Source organism: Pinus tabuliformis, chromosome 6 (genome assembly GCF_031772625.1).
Source record: "Pinus tabuliformis cultivar Carrire ecotype Pingquan chromosome 6, CPIR1, whole genome shotgun sequence".
NCBI classification, from domain to species: domain Eukaryota; kingdom Viridiplantae; phylum Streptophyta; class Pinopsida; order Pinales; family Pinaceae; genus Pinus; species Pinus tabuliformis.
This window is the reverse complement of record NC_142292.1, coordinates 69380006-69386569: the sequence shown is the minus strand read 5'-3', so window position 1 is coordinate 69386569 and position 6564 is coordinate 69380006. Positions and strand designations below refer to the sequence as shown.

At 40.6% G+C, this 6564-nt stretch overlaps 1 pseudogene across 1 annotated transcript; it reads right to left on the bottom strand.

Annotated features, from left to right (window-relative positions):
- Positions 1-4938: 4938 nt before the first annotated feature.
- LOC149257284 (protein XAP5 CIRCADIAN TIMEKEEPER pseudogene) lies at positions 4939-5312 on the bottom strand (annotated as a pseudogene). The gene is made up of 3 exons (XR_016245855.1): positions 5253-5312; positions 5138-5212; positions 4939-5033 (listed from the first exon to the last, which is right to left on the bottom strand). The product of XR_016245855.1 is annotated as a protein XAP5 CIRCADIAN TIMEKEEPER pseudogene (transcript).
- Positions 5313-6564: the final 1252 nt, after the last annotated feature.

Here is a 6564-nt window from a genome sequence, read left to right as displayed (position 1 = left end):
CTACATCCAGCAGGGTTATTGTAGCCCTTGCCCATTCCGGAATGGAAATGGGAGATCATATCCATGGATTTCATAACTGGACTGCCTAGAACAAGGAGGAATAATGACTCTATTATGGTTGTAGTAGACAAGCTAAGTAAGGCAGCACACTTTATACCCGTGCAATCTACCTACAAAGCAGTACAAATTGCACACATTTTTATGCAAAACGTGTTCAAACTGCATGGGCTTCCAAAGGCGATAATATCAGACCGAGATGTAAAATTTACATCTGCCTTTTGGAAAGCATTGTTTACAGAACTGGGTACGCAGCTGAATTTCAGTACAGCTTACCATCCCCAGACTGACGGACAGACAGAACGAGTAAATCAGATTGTTGAGGACATGTTGAGAGCATGTGTCATGCAAAAACCAACGCAATGGGAGGATTATTTACACTTGGTAGAGTTCGCGTACAACAACGGATACCACACCTCAATCCAGATGTCTCCATTTGAAGTTTTGTACGGACGGAAATGTCGTACGCCCTCAAGCTGGAGTGGGCCAGAAGATAAATTAAGGTTGGGGCCAGAAATGCTCAAGGAAATGGAGGACATGGTAAAAAGAGTACGGTCTAATTTAAAGGCTGCCCAGGATCGGCAAAAGAATTTTGCAGATCGGAAGCGAAGGTTCAAAGAGTATCAGATGGGTGACCATGTTTATGTAAGAATACAAGCCCGGAAAAGTACCTTGCAATGGAGTGGTTGCGCTAAACTCGCACCCCGCTATTTTGGACCTTTTCAGGTCTTAGCAAGGGTTGGGCCGGTAGCCTACCAGCTTGCTTTGCCAAGCCATATTAGAATTCATAATGTATTCCATGTTTCCATGCTTAAAAAATACATTTACGACCCTAAGCATGTGATCAAATGGCAAGACATACGGGTAAGAACTGATTTCAGTTGAACTATTTGGTATGTATTTTTGGAAATGAAAATTGACTGATACGGTTGTTGATTGCAGGTCGAACCGGAAGGAGAGGTCCTGGTCGAACCGCTGAGCATTCTCGACCGGAGAGAAGTGCAGCTACGGAAACGAATTATTACCCAAGTTAAAGTGCAGTGGCAGCACTATGGGCCTGATGAGGCCACCTGGGAAGATGAAGAGCTTCTTAAGGAAGCTTATCCGGGGCTGTTTTTGAACAGCAGACATCGGGACGATGTCCAATCTTAGGAGGGGGAGATGTGATGACCCCAGGAGAATGTAAATATTTAAATTTCACTACGGTAAAAGACTGAAGTAAAAATGACATTGCAAGACTATCTTATTATTTTGTTTTAAAAGAAAAGGATCTTATGAGTATTTCTTTTATTTTTCAAATGCATTGAAAAGGTTTAATAAAGAATACTCATGATTGTGTTGGCAACTCCTGGGAGGGAGTTGGCAAGAAAAGTCGGTTATTGGAACTGACTTTAACCACCCTCCCTAACTGGAAAAGTTCCCAGGGAAAAGGGAGGGGGGGTTGGCAAAAATCTGTGCTGTAGAGACAGGCAGAAAATGGAGAAAAAACGAGGAAGTGATTGAAAGACTAAGTCTGGTAAGGACCAGATAGTCAAGCACACAGTGCAACCTTGCTGAGGATAGAGATCCGGCAAGAGGGAGCTAGGGGGAGACTCTGGTCTTGAAAGACGAGTCTCATGGATGGGCGGTAACTCGATATGAATGAATTTGCAGGTGACCTACTAAGGACTTAAGGCGGGCAGAGACCAGGTAAGTAGGACTGAACTCTTAAATTACTTTCTACAAATACCTGTAAATCATTTGTGTTAAACCACGTAAGTACTTGTATGACTCATATGTATCTCTTATTTGTTTTGGGGAATTACCACTGCTACTGTCTGATGATGCTAGAGTGGGACAGAAACCCAAGCATATAAGCCTAGGAATCGGCGTCCTGCTTCCGGACAGAACCTAAGCGTGTAAACTTAGGAACCCGTATCCTGGGTTTGGACAGGGACCAAACAGAGTAGTTTGAGGGTCTCGCTGTCAGGGTAACCCGAGCAAGGGTAAATGAAAGCCGGTGGTAACAGAGAGGCTAGCGACCCTAACTTCCCGAACAGATAAACGGGGAAGAGAGTCGGCCAAATAAAGAGATTAAGGGTTATATGTATATCTATGCAAAGCAATAAAACCATAACCTCGGCATATTGCCGGCCGACATAATACCTCTTTCGAGCTTAGCTTATAAACTTGGAAAACGAACATGTAAATATATATAGCAGATAAAAGAAAGCATAAACATTTGCATCGGGTAACCCCTGTGATGCGGGCTGACCCTGTCTCATAAATCTCACTTTGAATCCATGAACAGAATATGTTACAGAATATAATACAGAATATATATCGCAGGAAGAAAAGAATGTAACATAACTAAAGCAACGTAACCCCTGTGGTGCGAGTTAGCCCTGCAGCCAAGAATATTGTTAAAAGAAATATTTAACACTGCAAACCACTTGAGAACCTCAGAGCACATGTAAATCTGCTAACTCAGAGCGAGAGAACCGGAATCTAAGCATGTTAACAAACAGAACTGTGAAATTAAAGCCAAGCCGTGTTCGGCTATCAACTCGGTTTGATGCACAATAATAGCAGAAAACCGAGTTATGAAACAAGAAACCGTTATGGCTCTTGGCAAGAGCAAATCTCGGGCTGGTTCCTTTCCAGAGTAAACACAGGGCCGGGTAACCGAGCCATTTACTCCGCCCAAGGACAGCCGTGGAACAAAACTAAACAATAACGGAAGATTCCGAATATCTGTGACAATATGAATATGTATAAAACCTCTACCATAATCAAATAACCATAACACAAATATTAACCGAGTTGTGTTGCAAGATTAATCAGCATCGGGTTGACAGAACCCATGCCACCCTTAATATAAAAAGAGAACTCGTAGCTGAACATAACACAGAACCAGTATATATATATATATATATATATATATATATATATATATATATATATATATATATATATATGTTGCTAAAACTCAGACAAACCGCACGGCGGTAATCATTCATACAAATGAAGCAAAAGGGCCCGTGCCCATCAATTGTATGCAGTAGGCCGTGGCCTGAAACACTGTTAGAATACAAATAGTAAACAGTAAACAATGCAAATCATATTGAACAAAGGATGCGAACACAGTCCCCAAAAGTTCCATCGACTTCCAGCCTCAATATCGAACGCGCTAGGGTTGAGGGAACCCATAGTCGGCACCAGAAGGTCTCGGAATAAGGCAGAGGAGGGCCTTCTGTAGCCACCTGCGACCAACCACAGCAGGGTTAGGTGGGCTACGGTGTGGCGTAAGGGAAACCCTCTACCGGTAGGCCAAACAAAGAAAGAGAAATAGAACCTCATTCATATCTGCTCACCTTAGGTCTGTGAAGAACACAACCATCGCGAGACCGGAAGCACCATAGCCTCGAAGAGGAAGGGGCTCCTCATCCACATCGAACCCGAAGTGAGATCCACTGCATGCACACCCACGGTAAGGGCCATTAGTATCGTTCAAGTGGAATACATTGTGCGACTTGAAAACAAAGAAACAACACAATGCATAGCATGAAACCAGAAGAGATGAAGCCGGTGGGATACCACCTGTGTCTTACCTCAACAGTTCGGTAGAATGTATATGGTGAGCAGCGCGGGAGTTCGGCGTCCGGATACATACTCGGCGGAGAAATGTGCGCTCGGTGCATTGAGAGTTTCTCAGAGACTGCAGCAAGGTGGCGCGGAGGATGGCAGAGAGTTGCCAAATCTCACAATAAGCCGAACAGTCGAGAAGATCAACCTTATACCGCCATTACCCGGAGAGGGACACCTGGGGGCGTCTCAGCCCTTGGATTTACCTCGAGTCATCGGCACCGTTGGAATAAGGTGGCAAAGGGGTAGCCGAAAGGGTTAATGTCAACCCATCTCCCCTTCACGTGAACGGATCAGGCGGAATGAATGCGGAGTACACCTGTTATTGCAGAAACGCCGGCGGCAACACTTGGGTTGCTAAATTGGCAACGCCGAGGCACATACGGAGACTTGCCTCGAATTAATCAAACATTCCAAAAATCATCCAAATAACCTTAGTCCTCATCGGTCATAAGGTGTGCAGCATAAAGGTTCACGCACTATGAATCAATTAGCCTACAGTAAAGATTGCACCATAATATTTATGTGCGCATTCATATATAAACATATGTGTAGCCATACACGAGTCCATGTGTAATTAAGTCAGCGATATATATATTCATTGCATAATTATATATGTAAATCATACGCATAATCATGTGAAGTCAAGTCAACAAAGGTAAGGTGTTATTACCAGACCATATATATATGTATGTAAAAGAATTTTGTTTTTATGTAGACACGGGTATGTGACATCCATCCACCTGTTTGTATTTAATTGCAATAAATTTTAATTCGGCTCTCGATTAAAAAAAAAATAGGCAACATTTGAGTTGTTATTCTATTGAAATTCATATCTCTTTTTATCATTTCAAATTCAAATACAAAATCTAAAACTGATAAAGTCAAATAATATAGTGATGTTTATATGTATATTTATGTGGTTAAAAATAGTATACTACTATTTGTTTATTTTAAAAGGAATTCATACAACCTTTTTAGCATTTCAAATACAGAGCTGAAATTTGGATTTTTTTTATTAATTCAAATTCAAATGCAAAATCTAAAAAAAAAAAAAAATCGAAATTTAATTTTACCATTCAAATCCAAAATCCAAAATTCATTAAAAATTAATTTAAGAACATATTTTGAACATATTTTGAAATCAAATTTCGAACGATTTATCCCGAAGCAAAATCTAAATTTAAATCATGTCCACCAGACGCAAAATCTAAATTTAAAGTCGTGTCACCAGAGGAAAAAACTAAGCTACTGATATGTACAGTTTACTAATCTTAAATACAGCAACAATGCCATAAAATTTAATCCCCATGAATAGTGTAGCGTTCCCACTTCTTAGTAGGATCATATATCTGCAAGTACAAAAGAAAAAAGAGGAAATCAGCCGTGAAAATTAAAGTGTGATCCACAACAATACTCTTTCGAATAGGAAAAAATATAATGAGAGAAAATGCACCTCCCATCTGGATGCCGGAAATATGTGCTTGTTCTTTTCATACCAATGTCGTTCAACAACTTTTCCAGCATGTGACTACAAAATAATATTGTGAAAAGGCAGATGATGACAACACCTCATCCTTCTCTATGGTAGCATCAACTGTTGTCCGGATGTCTTCGTGAAAATCAAAATGAAAAATCTGCAAGAAGCATACCCTCAGTAATCAAAATGGTGCTTACAACAAATAAACAAAACAATTATTTGAGAATTGCTAAAATAAGGTAGAATCCTCACCGGTCCACTTTTGCCCCTTGCCTTATTTGTAATTAGCTCATAGAAGCTATGTTGCTGCAGTTCCATGGGACAATGGGAACAAGTTAAAATGAGTTCTTTAAAGATTAAGAAGAAAACAAAACCTAGGCCACTGACAATGAAAATCAGATGGCTAATTTAAATTTGGAAAATAAAGGTGAACAACTGACACTAAATAGCCAGAACGTTTGTGTGGGTCCCATCAATCACCCTTGTTGGCATTATGAGATAAGTGTTGTCCTTGATGGCAAACCACGCTGATCACAAATCATAGTGCAGAAGGTCAGCAGCAAGGAATTGATGATCAGACTATAAGAAGAAGAGAAAATTCATATACGCAGGTTCATTAAGCCCAAGTCGCGTATACACGCTGGTTCGCTATATACCAAGTCGCGTATACGCAGGTTCGCTATATACCAAGTAGGGTATACACGCAGGTTCATGAACGGAAAAGAGCGTACGTGTCAGAAAGCTTACTTTTGGTCCGTGGTAGTTAGTCCTCGGTACTTGAGCCTATGTTTTTGGACCAAAGTATCTCGACAGACATGTTGATCCCTAGTATTGAGTTGATGGTATTGGATTACTATGGTTTTGGCCCGTGGTATTGAGCAAGGCCTAAGACTATAAAAGGAGAAGAAGATCATTAGGCAAGGTATCTGAAAAGTCTTGAATATCTAAGGAAGTAAGAGATCTAGTATGCAGGTTATGGGTTGATGTTGCATTGCTTGATCTGAGCTAAGGAGGGATCTCACCGGTAGATGGAGAACAAGATCTAAGGATAGATCGGGATCAAATGGTTTGAAATGAACTATCTCTATATGATTGATTATGTTGATTCTAGATCTATATACTGACGCATGTAATGATCTGAACTGGGTATAACTTAAGTTTGTAATCGCTGCAAGTCATGATTGGAGATTTATAGATCTGTATGCGGGATGGCTTTGGTGTAAACGCGTATGTACGCAGGTTGAGTTCATTGTAGTAGCGTATACCCTTTTGAGCTATGATATTTGAAGTTCAGGTGGTTCTGGTTGTTAAAGGGTTCTGATGACAGTTTAAAGGTGTCAGTATTCTGCATATCTTGTTTGGCTGATTGTGTTTAGCTTCAGTATTGATGGATGAGAACTAAT